A 17,846-nucleotide genomic window follows, 5' to 3' on the forward strand; every position below is an offset into this window, starting at 1 on the left:
GAGTCTCCCCTTAAAGAAGGGATTGGCATCCCCAGTCATGGAGACTAGCAATTTTGAACAAAAATGGCTTTGGAGCCAATAAGGCAACTTTTAGTCATGATTTAATTTTTAACTCAGTACTCCATAAAAGCAGGCAATTCCGTACTTTAAAAGGAAAACAAAATACATAAGTTTACAAATGCACAGGCACTGAACTGTCCCTATTTAGCAAGGTCAACATTTTCTAACTGTTCCCCTTGGATTGAATATACAGAACCCTTAAGCACATGGCCCAGAAAAATGAATCCTTCAACCAAGAGATTACTGCATGGTATTTACAGAGCACTGTATGAGACCCAGGAGATATCAACTCAGTTTTCCAAGTCTGACACTAGCCAGCTGGATGACCACTGCCTTATGAGAAGCTGGGAAACCACAGCATCACTCTGTATCTCAGCCTGCTTGTTTGCAAAGTGGGAATAAGGACTAACCTCTTCTGCTGAGAGGCAGAAGCAAATAGTGCTCAAAAGTACTCGCAGTGCTCCCTACTGACATAGACATGGCCTTGTCTACACCAGAGTTGATTTCTGGACAGTAACAATTATAAACTGGAGAAAATATGATTTATTAGGAAAGGCAAGAACCCTATAAAGATACTGGTGGTATCTAACTTAAAGTTGGACCTGTATGAAGTGCGAGGAATAGATGAGATGATTTCTAGAGGTCCATTTGAATGTGAATAGCTCTACAGTTTTAAGTAGGCTATAGCAAGGGAACATCTGAGATTAATTTTCTTAGGGGTGAAGGGCATAGAGACTACTGCTGCCACAGGAAGCAAAGCTCATGCCTGAGCTTAAGAAGGGGTTTCAAAGCCTTTTTCCAATCTAAAGAAAGGGACAGAAGGCTTCTCTTTCCTTCATCAGGGCAAGTGACAGCAGAATTGTAAATACAAAAGTATTTAGTCCAAATGACATTTATAAAGCACCTGAATGGCCAAAGATAACTATTTTCTTATTAGGCAGTGTATCACTGTAGAAAAAAAATGGTAAGAAACTAAGAAACTTGAATTGGTATAGCCAAAAGAAAATCTTCCTGCAACAATGAGGTCTACTGCAACAGGAGGATCTGTTGACAAAAGACACAAGAAAGGGGAAGAGGGGAATATTTTTCTTAGTAATTTGATTATGTGAAATCTTAGAGTGTGCACAGCTTAGATTCACTACAGTGCCCTCAGTACAAACAGTGTATGGGGGTAAATATCTTTTGAGACTACTTTTTTAACCTGAAAGAACACATTTTTTATGTAAGTACTGGCAATGAGCTTATATTGAAACAAAAGTCTCCTTTTTACGTATCTGTATATATAGTTAGCCACATGAGAATTTATTAGGCACTGTGCTGTTAAAATCTTCCTTTACCTTTTCCTAATAAAAAATCCTCACAAAAGAAACCATCTTTCAATTCCTTTTTGAGTTCATAACTTCAGACTCAAGCCTTTGAGATTTAAGTTGAAATATGCAATTGGAATGCCAAATCAAAAATGTATAATACTGGACATTTTCAAGGAGTAAGTCCAATAATTGTAAGTGGGAAACAAGGTAAATATTATACAGAACAGCAAAAATCCCCAAAGTGTTGGTTAAACCACCTCAATTGCCTTTGGATTCTTAAGACTGAAACACCGCAAGATATAAGGTTCTGCTTGATATCAAGTGACAACAAAATTCATTGAATTTATGGACTGAAGGAACAGAGGTTGCATTCTGCAACGTGATTTTCTTCACATCACAAATGTTTTGTGCAGTAATGGCGAGCTTGTGGAAGAAAAAACACATTACTTCATAAATCGGTATCATGTAACATCAGCTGCCATTTCTCAGAATTGGAACAGAACATTCATTACATTTGACAAAACCATTATAATGAAGTTACTTTAACCATTTTAATTACACTATCAGCAACAGTCAAAGCATTTATTACCAATGGTAGTAGAAATACCATCCTTTATAAAGGTTTGGTTGTTTCTATAGCAACATGAATTATAAGGTCCAATCAAGCTAGATACAATAAAATATGCTCTTTTTCTCCATAACACCAGTTGTCACTCAGTTAAAAGGAAATTACATATTTTAAAAATTCATAAACTGTACAAATGTCTGAACTCCATTTGGTGATAAGGTGTTAATTATCTTAGTAATTAGATTTCTCTCTGGATGGAATTATTACACACAAAGAAAAGCTAGGGTATGAAAAGAGAGTAAGGACCATGGTGTATTCAGCAACAGCAATTAATTACAGTTCAATCCTGTATGCCTGCCCAAAATATGACATTGCATTGTACATTTTAATACCACTGTTGATTATACCATTGAAAAAGTTTTCAAAGGGGGAAAAAAAGCATGAGATTTTACTCAGAATAAAAAACAGTTACTGACAAAAATCAAGCTCTTACCCTTTCTCTAAGCGTTCATGAACAAAAAAAAAGGTGGAATTAGTTCCACACACACGAAGCATCATTCCATAATGAAATGAAAGATTAAGAGAGACAAACGTAATTGTGGAAAAATATAAAACATAGACATTTGCAAATTGAGGCTACCTTTGCTCTGATAGTCTGAAACAAAGCAGAACTAAGTTCTTTACTGAGTAGACTCAGATGATCTTCAAAGAATTGTCCCAGCTATGAACTATGATGCAAAATTACACAAGAACCAATCTGTTATGCAACAGTCAATATTAAACTGTTTTTTTTTTCTTTTTTTTTTTTTTTCAAATTAAATGCAGTTCATCTATTTTGAAGTAAACGAAGTAAAAAATGCTGAACACCCCCTGTAAGCATTTCGTAACATTTACTACATAAGCGTATTTAGAGTAAGTCTCAAAAAATTCACTTGCAGCAAATTTTTTCTAGGGTCAGTAAAGAACCATACCACATTGTTTAGTGAATCAAGAATACAGTGATCCTTATGAAACATAAACTTTTTTTTTTTTTTTTTAAAAATAGAAACAGAAAGTAGCTTCAAGCATACAGAAGGCAGGATGCCCCTTACAGCCTAGCTAATAGAGTTGGTCAGTCTGTTTCAATACTTCTGAGCATAGAAAAACTTAAACTTTGCCTTTAAAACCCTCATAATCCTGACAAATGCCTAGAAAGATTACATGAAATCATTTTATCTGGCACTCACAAGTCTTGCAAGATTTTTTTTCTCTGAAGACATACTGTCTCCATTCACTCAACTTGGGAAAATAAGAAAAAAAAAAAAAAGTGTCCAAAGTTGACTCTCAATTGGAACATTTTACAATAAAATGGTGGAATTTCAGAAAAATGTGAATTTGAGGAATAATCAATGCCACATATAAGAAAATACAGTGCTAATAGTAAGGGTTCTTCATCATGTTCTATTCTTTCTGTCCCTCCACATAGGTAAGTCCTTTCCATCTACTCAAACAAATTTATGATCTATCATCCTGAACCAGACCAGCCATACAATCACCTTCATTTTGGGCAGCTCTTACTATCCAAATGGGAGCAAGCGCTTCATCTTACTGCAGAGTCCATTTTAGTGTAGTGTTGTAAAGGACCACCAGAGTGATCTGTCTAAAACAGAAGTGATCATAAACAAGTGCTGAGAGGTCATATACTCCAAACCTCACAGAAAGGAGGAGCAAACGTGTTAGAAAGGACAAAGAAATACAACATCTTAACCTATACCTGAAGCCAAACCCTTGTGGGTCAGAAAAAAATACCTGTTCTACCACCCAGAGAAGTGGCTGATGCCTGGGAGTAAAGTCTACGAACATGATAGAGATTGCTACTGCCATGAGAATTGTCTCCTCACAGCTCACAGGTATCTCAGCTCCAACCAACTCCAGAAAAATAAATGAGGCTCAGACAAGCTGTGTGCTACTACAGCTACAGATCCTGAAGCTCTGCTATCTCAGGTACCTCTCTCTGTTGCATATTGCTGACAAGCAGGCAGTGTAGACATACCCTCATAGTGACAAGTTTCCTGCTCTTTTCTGCCTGGGGGAGTTGGTTGCTGATGTTAGAGAAAACAGAAACTGCACTAGCAGTAACAGAAAAGTATAACAGCTATAACAGCAACAGTTACCACAGAGCAGTTCTCCAATGAGGAAAGCTAGAGAATTCTTGATGGAATTTAAGTTGGGAATAAAATGCAAAACAAAATCCCTGATGGGTTGATTTAGGAAAGAGAAAAGTGTCAAGCTGACAAAAATCAAACAGGAAAAAAAAAAGTATTTTCACAGAGCAAGATGTCTAAGAAAGCAAGCAGCAGAAGTGTGAAACTTGCTTGACTCAGGTATTACATGAAACATTTTATGTGGTGTTAGCTACACAAAATGTTTCCTTTAGTAATAACCATTGCAAACCAAATGCATGCTCAGGTAAGAAATTATGTAAAGAAAAAGGAGCTAAAATGCAATTCATCACCTTCACCTTCTCAAGTGACCATTTGAAATTCTTTTGCATGATTACAGTTTCTTCTCGCTTCCCTTTCAGCAATTAACATTGAAATCCAGCAATGACCTAAAGCCACCAACTGGTACTTATCCAAGATCCTGGATTATCCGAAAGACTGGAAAGACTGGATTAGAATAAATAGCTATATGAATTAATTTAAAGAACTATCTAGGAAATCTACAGTACCTAATGCAAAAAAAAAAAAAAAAAAAAAAAAAAAAAAAGTGATGTCCTAGCAGCTTCTCAATTCATAAATTAGAAATTCGAACTGAAAAAAATGTTGGAAGGAAAAAGATGAATCCTTTTCACATCAACCCAGTCTTCTCTGAAGAAGAACCTTTATGCAATATGTGCCCCTTTAGGGAACCTGCAAATGAAATTCAGGTAATGTATTAAATAATTCGAAGGTGTCTGAGAGTTAGTCTTTGAAACATATTTTCAGAATTCAACAGACATCTAAATATGCCATTTTGTGTTGGAGCTGAAGGAGATGGTTGCATCTTCCCCATGACCTCATGGTCGTCTGGAAGCCCTTTTCTTCCCTTCTTTTTTCTCTGAAGGACTCGTCTTGCAGGATTTCTGACAAACTTGTACTGCTCCCTGAGTAGTCCTACAAGCTGGAACTAGCAGAAGGGAAACACTTGTCAGCTGGAACTACTGCCTCTTTCAAATGCTCGTAATAACAAGACACCTCACCCTGCATCACTCTTGACTCTACAGAGATTAACCTGCGAATTAAGCCGTGGAAGCTCCCCACACTTTCAGAAAGGGATTCAGCCTACCTCCAATCTGAAACCCTCCTGCACCCCTCTCTCTCTTTCTCTCTCTCTCTCTCCAGGGACTATGAGTTCTGCACAGCAGAGTGTACTCACAATTTAAGCATCTGGAGCTCACAGAGTAAACCTGAACACAGTTTCTGATGGAGGGGGATTTCCATCTTTTTATGATTTACCCCAAATTATGCAGTGGATATACAGACTTCTAATGGATATCCAACAGCAATGTTTTTCTTAGTAATCTTTTCCATGTGCTTTTCAAACTAGTCCAGGATGTACAAGTCCGAAACCTTAATGGGAGAGGAAAAAAAAAAAAAGAGAAAAAAAAGAGACCTTTAAATGCTCATATCAGTTGCTCAACTGATTGCAGTGAAATTGGTAAGCCCCTCAGTTCAATGGCAATAGACATTTCATTAACGTTTCTGTGTGAAGCCTTTTAAATGATAAGAGACCGAGCCTTACGGCTAGACATAAACTATCATTTGGTAAGGCTAATTATCCAAATTCAGCGATATATATATATATAGCATGAACATTAAGACGTGAAAAACTGATGTAAGAAAACAAGCAATACTATCAAGTTCATCACAGAACTCAGATTATTCATTCCCACATAAATTCTATTTAATGCTGCCATCTCCTTTTCCAGTGTTACTCTAGACACTTAATGACATCGCAGAAAACATCAAGACAAAGTAGGGGAGATCAGAACACCACTTCTCAATAAAGATTTTAAAAATAATACTAGAAAGCTTAGCAACAGAAGTAAAAATGGCAAGATGGGACAGATGTTTCACAGACAGCGAATAGAAGTGCAGTACAGTATAAAAGAATACAGAAAAAGCAAGATAGTGGAATGAACATGGCCAGGGAATAAGACCTCAATAAAACAAATAGTATAAAAGTAGCATCCACTTCTGCTCTTCAGTATTTAGTACCAGCATCTTTGACTTCAAGCGTTGTTTAATTTTGAGGGACCTTATATTTGCTTCTATAAAACTGTTCTAGACCTAGCAAATTGAAAAGATAAATTTACCACATTTTGATTGAATTTTTACAAAATGTGAAGTAAACTATTGCAAAAAGGTATACTACATCCAGTAGTGTCAAATACAATCACATACCAAAAGAAATGGGTGAAAGCTTTGGACTCACTCTCTAAAAAGGAAAGCTACTAATATTCAGAGCAAGAAAAAATTAGAAATTTATTTAATAAACTAGCATGCTTAAACTTCATTATTTTAAGACTGTGTTGCTTATTAGTTATTCAGACCTTCTATTTTGATTACTTTTAGCAAATTTAGACGTGTTTATGGTGTGCATATTTCTATGCAATACAAAAGAATGAGATTCCACCCAGGTAGGACACCTGCTAGCATCTTTCATTCATGTAAGTGTTTCTGCTGCAAAGCAATTATAGTAATTAGAGTAGTTTAAAATGTTGTCTGTTACAGCCTGACACAACTCCAGGTTGCCTCACAAGTCAGTTTTCCCTCACCTCACAGTTTGCCTACACCAAAGTGAAGATATCTTCCTGTTACTGTTTGTAACAGTCTATAGTGGGCTACTTTACAAGTAGACTCACAAGTTTACTTCCACTCAACTATTAAAACAGTGCATATTAGCCAACAATTCAGTAAGTTATATTTTGTATGTGTGTGTAAAATGCATAATCTTAAGACTTTTTTTTTAATTGTTTCCACAGCTTGGATTCTATCTCTATGAAACTGATGCCTCAGACAAAACAAATCAGACAAAGAAACTGTAATGCCATATTGTATTTATGTTGTTATTTTTTCTTTTACAACAAACAAGCAAACAAACAAAACAACCAAGAAACAGACAAAAACCAGTCATGACCACAGAGCAATGCATTTCTTAGGAGCATGCTTGCAGATTTCCCTGAAAAAGGGTATATATGCATATACACACATGCGAGAATAATTGGCAGGACTGTAAATACTACCACTTAATTCAGAGGTGATTCATAGTGAAACACTTCAGATTTCAAGGGTAGGAGACACCACATATTAAGGCCAGCCTTACAGCTAGAGAATCACCGTGTACATTCCAGTTTTTGCATTCTACATTTCACAGAGCACTGAAGGCAGCTCTCAGTGGCAATTCCCCCAGGGAGCACATTGCACCTGAGCTTTGTGATCTGCAGCAACTTCAAACTGATTTGCAAATGCAGCTTAAGGGGTTGTTCTTAAACTTCGGAGTCATTAACAGTTTTGACGCAAGTCACATTGGAAAGGCTGCAGAACAGGACGTGATCAAGACATACTGAGAGCGATAATATCTATTTTCTATGACTGTTCTTCACCAAGCCCACCTCCTGCCCCCAGAAGAGCTCATTCAGAGATGAACCTGGGCTGAGGGACACCATGAGACCAGAACTGAACCTGAGAAGGTACAGGCAGGGAGGACCCATACAAGCAGGGCCTTGGTTTTTCCTTGTTGCTGGGGGATAGTGACCTAGAAAAAAAGTGTATTTCATAACTAACATGGTTCACTGCCTGAGAACGAAAGAGTGTACACAATTTTACTCTCTTTAAACAATTATTGTGAGCATTGCTAGAATTCCTATCAGATGCAGTCAAAATGTTTCATAAGAAACTTCCCATTACCAATTTCATACAAAACCAAACCAAACCCTCCAAGTTAAGGCTTGGACTAACTTTATTCAGCTATAAGGTGTTCTACTCTTCCCATACAAATGAAACATTTTACAGAACTTCATTACAGATTTACAACTTCAGATCATTATTGTTTTATGATTAAAAAACGAGCGACTTAAGACAAAAAGCTCAACATCCTTAAACTTCATTTCCATTCAATCTCTAATAAATACCATCTGCTGTGTACTTTAGGGATATAATACCCGTCAAAAACTCAGCCGTATTATGAGAACCGGCACCAAGTTGATCTGAAATGCATATTTGAACAGATGTGTTTAAATTACATCTCTCCGTCTATCCACATGCATAAATTCAGAATAAGCATGTGTTGATTTAAAATGCATAAAAAAGGGATTTGGGGATGCATCAAAAGTGAACAGCATCTCAATGGATCAAGGCTCACATTACTAAAGGTCATTACTAAAAATAAAGTTTGAATTTATTAAGGGTTGCACCAGGGAACTGTTCTTGGGAACTGACTTAATGTTTTCTGCACTAAAGCAGCTATTGAAATTACACTAATTTTCTATGACCCTTCACTGTTTAACATTAGAGCTGTCAGGCATGGTCAGAAATAATAGGATCTCGGTCACGAGTAGCTGAGAGCATTATATCGTTTTTCTCAGTCTGACACAACACTTATCACCAACACCAAATGTCTTGGGCTCTGAGGACCATCCATGTCTGCTTCAGTGACAGACATTTAGCTTTTCACTCTGACACAGAAATCAGGCATACAAAACACAATGATTAACATGCCTTTTTGGCATGATGAAATCAAATGAAAAAACTGCAAGCTGTGCTCCATTAACAAATGCTAATAAAAGAAGAAAAATCTTTCTGAACTTTTTCCCCCTCCCTCTATCCTATAAATGGTTCATGGACTTTGAAGATAAGCCAGATCAGATCAAAGGTCCATCTAAGCCCAATAGTCTGCTACTAGCAATGGCCGTCAGCAGAAGCCTGGGGAAGGGTGCAGGATGTACGGATCCCCAGAATCCCTTCCTCCTCCCAACAACTGCATTTTGTCAGTGAGGTGGTTTTATAACCGGTAGCCTGGGATGGACTTCTCTTCCATTAACTTGTCCAGCCTGTCCTTGAATTCCAAACCTTCCATGCCATAAACGCTTGCTGCAAGAAAAGACAACTGTTTGTTCTGTGCCTGCCACTTGCTAAATCTATTTGATGCCCCCTAATTCTTACACGGGAAGAAACAAGTAACTACTCTATTCACTTTCTCAGCACTTATTCACAATTTTTTCACAACACCATGCTGAGTCCCACTCTGGTTATTTCATGGGAGAAGTCCAGGATTACAAGCCTATCTAAATCTTCTTCAAATCAATATCAGCCTTTGCTTCTTTCTGAGCTATTATTGAAGATAAACTCAAAAAACCATAACTGTCATTAAAAGAGACTGACTGATGAACATACCACAAAAATAAAGCTGAGCACAGTCTCTGAAAAAGGACTGTGCAGCTGACTTCAGCTGGATATTAAACAGCTGGGGAGCAACAGCCTTCTCCTTAATTAAATTACTTCCCCCTAAGGCATGAATCCAATGGAAGTGAGTAGCTTTTTGCAGAAGTGCATTGGCTAGGTATAGTTTTACAAAATAATTATCTGAGAACTGGTAACAGAAAGGTCAAGCAGGTTTCAAAGACAGGCCAAAGTCACCAATATGAGATGGGGAGAACAGAATTCATCAGTGGAGTAGTAGTATAACAAGTTGGAAGACTGTAACAGGGAATTTAAGATCTTAATTTGAATCAGAATCACCAGTGGACAAAGGAAGAAAGATAAGAATTAACATTGACATTGAGCCAGATGTTTTATTCCAAGATTTTGGTTCAAGATCTTTTATATTAAGAACTACTGCAGCACAAGGAAAGACAGAAGAATGGCTCCTGGCAAGACAAACATTAAAGCAGAGCAGATTTTGAGGAAAATGTACTCAGATCACAAGAATTACCCAAAACAGCTGACAAATTTAGTGAGACAATTCTCTCACATCACAAGTTACAAAAGCTTTTTTTCCCCTATTACTTTGTGAGAAATCATCACATGAAAATGTTTTCCACTTGCAAACATCTACATGGGAAGGATCAAGGTTGTGAAGGGAAGAGCACACAGTATTTGCTAAATTTAATACAATCTTCACTCCATTTTTAAAGTACCCAACTTATACCACACCAGTCAATCACCGAAAACACAGCTGCTTCTATGCTACATACTTGCCAAGAAAGTACTTAGAAAATGTGTCGTTAAAATTAAATACCAGTACCACAGATTTAAGAGAGATAGACAGACAGGATGGCTGGCCTGGGCAAGGTTTTAACAGCTGCTAGCAGTTTTCCTGAAGGCTAGCCAGAGAAATTTAAAACACAATTTATGCACTCTTACTGTAACTAAAAAACACAGCAGTTTTAGACCAGGCAGTTGCTGCTGTGCAGTCTTATCTATTAAATTTTCAGAGTCAGCATCGTAGAATCATAGATCCTAGAATGGCCTGGGTTGAAAAGGACCTTAGAGATCATCTAGTTTCAACCCACCTGCTCTGGACAGGGTTGCCAGCTACTAGAGCATGCTGCCCAGAGTTGCATCCAGCCTGGCCTTGAATGCCTCCAGAGATGGGGCATTCACAAATGCTAGTGGACTGATTTTCAGAGCTGCTATCATCCACTTACAAGTGCAGGACATTACTACCTCTGAAGACAACAGCCTTCAAGTGTATAAATGTGGGAACAAATAGAAAAGCATCAAAACAGAACTTTGGATAAACTATTTTGGATAGCAATGTTTGTAGCTGCAAACTTAGTATCTGTGCCCCATTTAGCTTTCAGGACTAACATCTACATAGAGAATGTAGGGGGGCAATGTTTCCGGAAAGACTTGAGATTTATGGCCATATAAAAACAAAGAAACAAAGATCTGGTAGGTTTACATTTTTTTTTCCTGCTCCGGCACTTATTATTCCTTAAAAAGCATTATTTGCATATGACCATATGGAAAAAGGTTGTATAGGGAATTACTGCTTCTGTAAGCAGCATAAAAAGCTAATTTGAATAATAAAAAATATAAAAGTACTATGTGTCAGGGTAGTGTTTGGTTCAAAATCCCACATATATACTGTCTCCACCCTTCTTCTGTGATGTAACCTCAACATTTTTCAGTTTTTCTCCATGCTACTTGGAATGATATACTGAAAGAATTAAGTTAATGGGTATCACTGGAGTGACAGTACACAATAAACACTGTCCACAGACCACTGTCTTATCTCATTCATGGTATGTTCTGATAGCATACTGTGATTTTTTTGAAATTCAATAATATCAAACTTTATTAGCAAGCACAGTTCAATCAACCAGTTGGAAGAGTAAGAAAAGAACATGTAAGAAATAAAAAGAATTTTCACTATCATAAGAAACAATGGAGTTTTTTTTTTTTTAATGTTAGTTATGGCTGTTAAGAGGGAGAAAGGTAAAACTAGCAATTTATTATAATTGTACTTAAGGTGGATAAACGTAACAGCAATTACTTAAAAATATTTTCTTTTTGTTAGAGCTTGTTTGCTGGGTCATACTCTAAATCAATTAGACAATCTAAGGTAATAACAATAAAAATGTTTTTATATGCAAGTTCTAGAGAGTTCAACACACTGATATACCTTAGAATTGTTTTTTTCTTTCAAAAAATTATTTTACAGTAGAAGTTGAAATAGAAAATTTCCTCAAAAAAAGCTGTTGTAATTTAGCTGTAAAAGATCAAAACAGATCTTGAAGCTAGGTGATATTACAGTTTTTCTGATGCACCTGCGTGCTTGAAACAAGGCCAGCTGATCAGTTTCAGAAACACTGGTGCAGTATCTGCAGCAAATAGCAAAACACTTCTCCAAGATGGCAGGAAGGCATGAGAGGGAGAAGACCTTTGTTTAATTATTTCCTAAGAAGAAAGGTGCTTTCACCTTCCAAAAGGTCTCCTGCTACCTGTTCCTGCTTTTGTTGCCAGTATACGGCATCAATCAATGGGATATAAGATATATCTTGATGTCAGCTGTCTTCAAACACAAGTGAGCTGAATAGTTTGGCATCACCACATCTCCAATCTCCAGAATAGAAATACAAAATGTTATTAAACTTCCCAAGTTGTGCAAATGTCACCAAAGGTTGTTCCCCACTTAGTTTAACAGAAACCAGGGTATTCTATTTGTTGACACCTTGGGTGAAAATGATTGATATCAAGATGAAACTAGTGTTAAACTGGTTTTACTCTTTTAAGCAGTTTCTAAATAACACATTTGTTTCAACATAATAACAGATTTGGTTTACAAGCATTTAAGATCCATTTACTTTATATTTCTGTGCAGTATTTAGGAGTCCTGCAAACAGGATATTTAGGTAAGTTGCCAGTCATCCAAAGTAGCTGCTCATTTGAACAAAAGAGAAAATGGAGGAAGGGGTACAGAGGAAGGCACAAAGAAACAGAAAAGAATAACAGAGATAAACTACGAAAGTGGTAGAATTCTAAGTCCAGACCAGAGACAGTGACAATTTTGGTATTGCTTTATGTATCTGTTCACATTAAAATACCATGAAATCAAAGTAATGGTTATAAATTAATGAATTTTTGAAAGCAGCAAGTACAAAGATAAGTATAGGAAATGAAGCATGCATAATTGAGGACTCCAATTAAGTCTTTTCAAATGTACAAAAAAAAAAAAAGTAAAAATAAAATATAGTAAAAATAAAATATAGTAAAAATAAAATATAGTAAAATAAAATAAGAAGCCACAGCATGTGGTATTTTCCAGTGTTTGCTGTTGAAGATTGAGTGTATAGCTTCTAACCAAATAAAAGAGGAACTTCTTACACCTGATGGCTCTCAACAGGTTTGCAGTAAAAGGGGTCAACTGGGTGGCTGAACACTCATCCAAGTTCTTTTGAAATGGATGGAGTCTTTTTTTGTGTGAATCGAACATGGAAAATACACTCGAGAAACTGAAAAATAGGCTCCTGGGATTTAGGAAATAAAAGTCTACTGAGACTAGAAAAGGTAGCAGAATGCCTATGATAAGTGTCTTTTTTTTTGTTATCAGGTATACTCAAAATGCAGGGAAGTTCAAACTCTGAAAGACTTCCTTAATTACATAGGGATGGCACATATCAATAAATTATTAACTTATTTATCAGTTAATAAAACATAATTTTGAGCAAAATATTGTGGCTTCACTGTCCAAATGGTGCAATGGGCTTAATACACTATGAAGTTGATGACACCTGGGTAGAAAAAGCAAAATTACCAGGAAAACAGATTCAAAATATCCAGGTTCAGATTTTAGAAAGCTGTCCTCAACTAACCAAGTTCTCAAGCACTTTTTCTTCTTAATGCTTTCCAAACAGTTTCCTTTGTCTAGAATTTTAAGTTGTCAATGGAAATTATTGATACATTAATTCCCTGAATGGTTCTGAAGAAGAACGCTTATATATAAACACTCAAAAATGCACATAGAAGACATCATAAGGAGTGATTACTAATGACCTCAGTAAAATCAGGAATGATATGTCATATCATGTCAATGATATGTACTAAACGAATTGAAGTTAAAACAATACAAATTCAATAGATGCTGTTGCCGCAGGGCAACATTTGTTATGTTGCCCTAATGTAAAGCCACATCTATGTAAATGCATTATAAGAACACATTTTATGTGGGGGAGAGATTCAGACCCTTTTTAAGTAGAAAAAAAAAAGAAGCTGAATATCTTCAGAAATTATTTACTGATGTAACCAGAATCATAACTAATAATTGCATAACAAACTTCTTTAAGTGAAAGACTCACTTTTGCATTACCCATGGCAGCCTATAATGTCTAATAATGGGATCTTGGTATCATCATGGGCCATGAGGATCTATAAAACTTGCAAAGATACCATTTCCCATAGATAAAACATATATCTGGGCCTTTTTCAAGTCTCTGAAACTTGGTACAAACTGCATAAGGAGAAGAGAAACTCCTAGAGCTGGGGGTTGCTCCTTACCAAAGATCTCAAATTTGGCTTTCTGTGGAGCTAATGTCACTGGAGTACTTGAGAGCTTGGACTGTAAGTGATTTCTTTGACAATAACCACCATCATCACCACCAACAAAAAAACACTAAATTCAGGACGTAAATACTGCTGAAGATGCCATTATGAGTTTCTGACCTAGGGTTCAATCATCAGAAAGATAGGATACTTATATACAATGTGTTTTTCTCTCAGAAAATAAAGGCAGTTTCTTTAGTTATAAAGGAATGCCCACCAGAAAATGGAAACAAACAAACAACAACAAAACACTTTGAATCAAATAGATAACATCAAATCTCTGCTGCATCAGAAATTACATTGTTTAGAAGAAAAAAAAAACAACTCCAGCATCTTACAGGACAAACCTCATGCCAGATCTTGAAAAAATATTTAATTAATCAAAGTATTAGAGGAGGATTTGAAGTGAATGTGAAACAAGCTTTTGTGAGAGAGTTAACAAGCAGGATGATCTAACCTAACTACAAGCCAAGAGAAATTGATAGAACATTTAATTTCTGTGCAAACTTTATGCAAATGATGGGAGGTTTGCAGCAGCCCCTATAGATGCCACAATAAAAAAAACACTAACAAAAAATCTCCAGCCAGGATTGTTGCATAAACATAGTCAGAGCTCAAATGTACATTTAGTTAAATCAATGAACCAATGTTTTGTTCTACAGAATTAGCTGAATATTTTCCAGGGGAAAAATGTTTATTTGCATTATTAATGAAAACATTAAAAGATTATCTCACTTAATGTGATAATTACTGTACTTCACTTCAATACTGTCAAGTAAAAGCTGTATTTTGTTTAAAAGTGTTAAAAGGCAGACTTCGGCTTCTGCTATTCTCAAAATGATGAAAGCCTTAAAAAATAAAAATAAAAATCTTACATTCTGTAAAAATGTATGACGAAGTAATCTTAGCAAGCCAATAGGACAAAATCATTTTAAGATTCATTACACCATGTAAATCCATTGAATATTTGAGACATAAACCAGTCAGGAATGCAAGTCTTAACACAACCATCAGTCCAACCTTATATCAGATTTGATGACTTAAAAACCAGACACTCGTACATTCTCTTTGTACAGCACTCTGAAATAGTCTGGAAAGTCACTAGCTGTTCTGTTCACCAAAGTGAAAAGCAGGTGGTGATAAATTGCAATAAGGACTTTTTTTTTTTTTTTTTTTTTTCCTGCAGAAAGGTCATGTGCTTTGTCATAAATCTATAGTGATCTGGAAAGACAAATGCATGAAAATTCAGTTACAATAAAATTACATGATCAGTGAAAGCTTTTGTTTACTGTGTCCAGTGGATTTTGAATTAAGCCACATGTGTAAAGTCTTCTCAACATTTCCATACATCTGTATTTCTTATTTTTATTGTGAACATGTAGTGTTGGAACTGCTTCAACCTTTATGAATTGTTTTTATGCCCATAACTCCATTTTTTTCTGTCATTATTGATACATAGTCACCCTGTAGAAAGTTACAAACTAAATCTAATATAAAGAAATTTGTTAGAATTAGCTGGTAAGTACAACCTTTTCCCATTTTTAGAGCAGATACAAATACATAATGAATAGAACAGCAATTTTGTTTATAAATCTTCTTGTATTCAGATTTAGGACTGTCCTGCTTATTAGGACAGAGAAAACATGGAAAATTAAATAGTAAAGTTTAATCTATATTCTGTTTGGATAGTGTGTGCTGAGAGCAGCTAATATAATCATTTATAAAAGATTCAAAACCAGTTAAATTTCTCAAAATGCTTGAAAGTTAACATTCAAAAAATCCCAACAAATCTCATACTAGTTTTGTTCAGGAGTTTAAGAAGGATTTGTTGATTATTTACTATCATAAGGAGGTAAAAGACATAATCCAAACAAGTGGCAGTAACATGGCTTCTCATTTGCTTTCACCTTTTGTGCTAAAAATGATTCTCCAGGGGAAGGACAATTGCTACCTCTTAATTACTAAATTTATGTCAACTGTCCAGAGGTCACAGGCATACACCTGTGGCATACAAGGTTAACATTTATCTTCTGCAGCACTGAGACAAAAGCCTTGGCTCTCAACACTCTCCCAGGTATATGCACATACCTGTGTAGGCCATCACATAAAAGCTAAAGGAAAATGCTATCCCAGCACGCATGGGGGCACTTAAAGATGTATAAAATAATTAAAATATAATAAAATAAAATAATTAAAATATAATATTTTAAGCTTTATTTCCCTGTTCCATGGCATGTGTGACCAACACTGAAGGAAAGGCAATTACTCACAGACACTTGCCTTCACATACACTAGATGTATGCTGAAATATTTTCTGGACTCTGAAACAGTGCTCTGCACATTAGGGCTAGAGAATGATTGAAATATATAGATAATAGCTTTAAAAAAAATTGTTTAGTTCACTGCCCTACAGGGCTTATTCTACAAATGATTTTAAATGTATTTCTGCTGGTATCTATACCGGTTAAAGAGAACTTCTCTCCCACAGCACTTAAGTGAGAGTTCACTGCTGCACCCACTCTGTCCATGTTATAGGCTGACACAGTATTAAGCCATATCTATTGTACTTGCTAAACTCAGCCACAAAATAAATAAATAGATAAATAAATAAAAGATCTGTGTTTTTCACTTAGATTTGGTATATTTAAATTCCAATTTTCCTTTGGATTTTAATTCTAATTATCACATACATACATAATAATAAACTAGTGTGAAACTAAGCTTCAAACTCAAATTCATATGCAGAATCCAGTAGCTAATACTGTATTACTAACACAGCAGTGATGCCAGGCCATCACTCTTAGCTGACTGTAAAATACAACACACTGCAGTGGGTACAGCCTAGTAGTGCAAGAAACATTTAAATGAAGAGATCAAATAGGTAAGGAAACAGCAAGGAAGCAAAGATTAAAAGGATATTTAACAGAAGCCTATCTGCTTGCTCTGGTTTTGAAGCAACATATATTTTAAAGCATCATACCATTAAAAAAGAGGAATCTCCACTGCTATGTTTTCTTCGGCTGTTGAAATGTTATGATCAATGCCAACAATCACTCAAATGATTAACCTAAGCAAAGTAAACATTTTATTTCCCTTGGAAGTTTTATACATTCCCTCCACCCGAAAGTATGTGGGTACCTAGTAAGTGACCGACACAAGTGAAATGAAACAGAAGCCTGGTTCTGTAATCACTCCGTGTCAGAATCCAGTGTTTCCAGGTACATGGTATAACGGAGGTGGGGGAGGTCCAAGAGGATATGCTACATGGAAAATCTGTTTGCTGGCCACAGTTCAGAGTTCAGCTGGCTGCCGTAGCAACTTTCAGGATTGCATATGTGAGTCGAATGCTCCCAAAAATTTAAGTCAGCAGTGTGGGAGCAGCCATCCCAGCCCTGCAGAGAAACCCTGCCAGTCCGTTGTTCAAACCTGAGCCGACGGGCTCGCATGCCCTCTGCAGACTCTCAGGAACCAGCAGTCACCAACACACGGTCGTTCTCTACCTTCCCACTGAGCAGTAGGGCTAAAGACCAACAGCAACTGGCTGCTGTGGGACACACACGAGTACACAGTCAGCTGTAGACCTACAAATGACCACACAATCAGTCTCTCAGTTGTGGTGTTTACCCTTTTCCTTCTGTAAAGGAGTTGAAGGTTGTCAAATGCTTTTGCTGAAATTTTCCTCAGCGAAACTCCTGCAGTGGAGATTAAATAGTTCAGAGAAATCAGTATTTTCTGCTACACAAAGCTTTTCACAGGACACGGATTCAAATCTGCTGGGGCTAGTAATGTCCAACAGTTCTCACCCCAGAGCTGGCAGCAAGTCTGAACGGACGGGCTGTCTCA

The 17,846-nt window shown here is 36.4% G+C and overlaps 1 protein-coding gene across 2 annotated transcripts in view; it reads right to left on the bottom strand.

Annotated features, from left to right (window-relative positions):
• Positions 1-17,846, bottom strand: part of CDKAL1 (CDK5 regulatory subunit associated protein 1 like 1) — a 422,830-nt gene that overhangs the window by 113,120 nt on the left and 291,864 nt on the right. The gene's annotated exons all lie outside the window — the stretch shown is intronic.

This window comes from Oxyura jamaicensis, chromosome 2, assembly GCF_011077185.1.
Source record: "Oxyura jamaicensis isolate SHBP4307 breed ruddy duck chromosome 2, BPBGC_Ojam_1.0, whole genome shotgun sequence".
NCBI lineage: Eukaryota > Metazoa > Chordata > Aves > Anseriformes > Anatidae > Oxyura > Oxyura jamaicensis.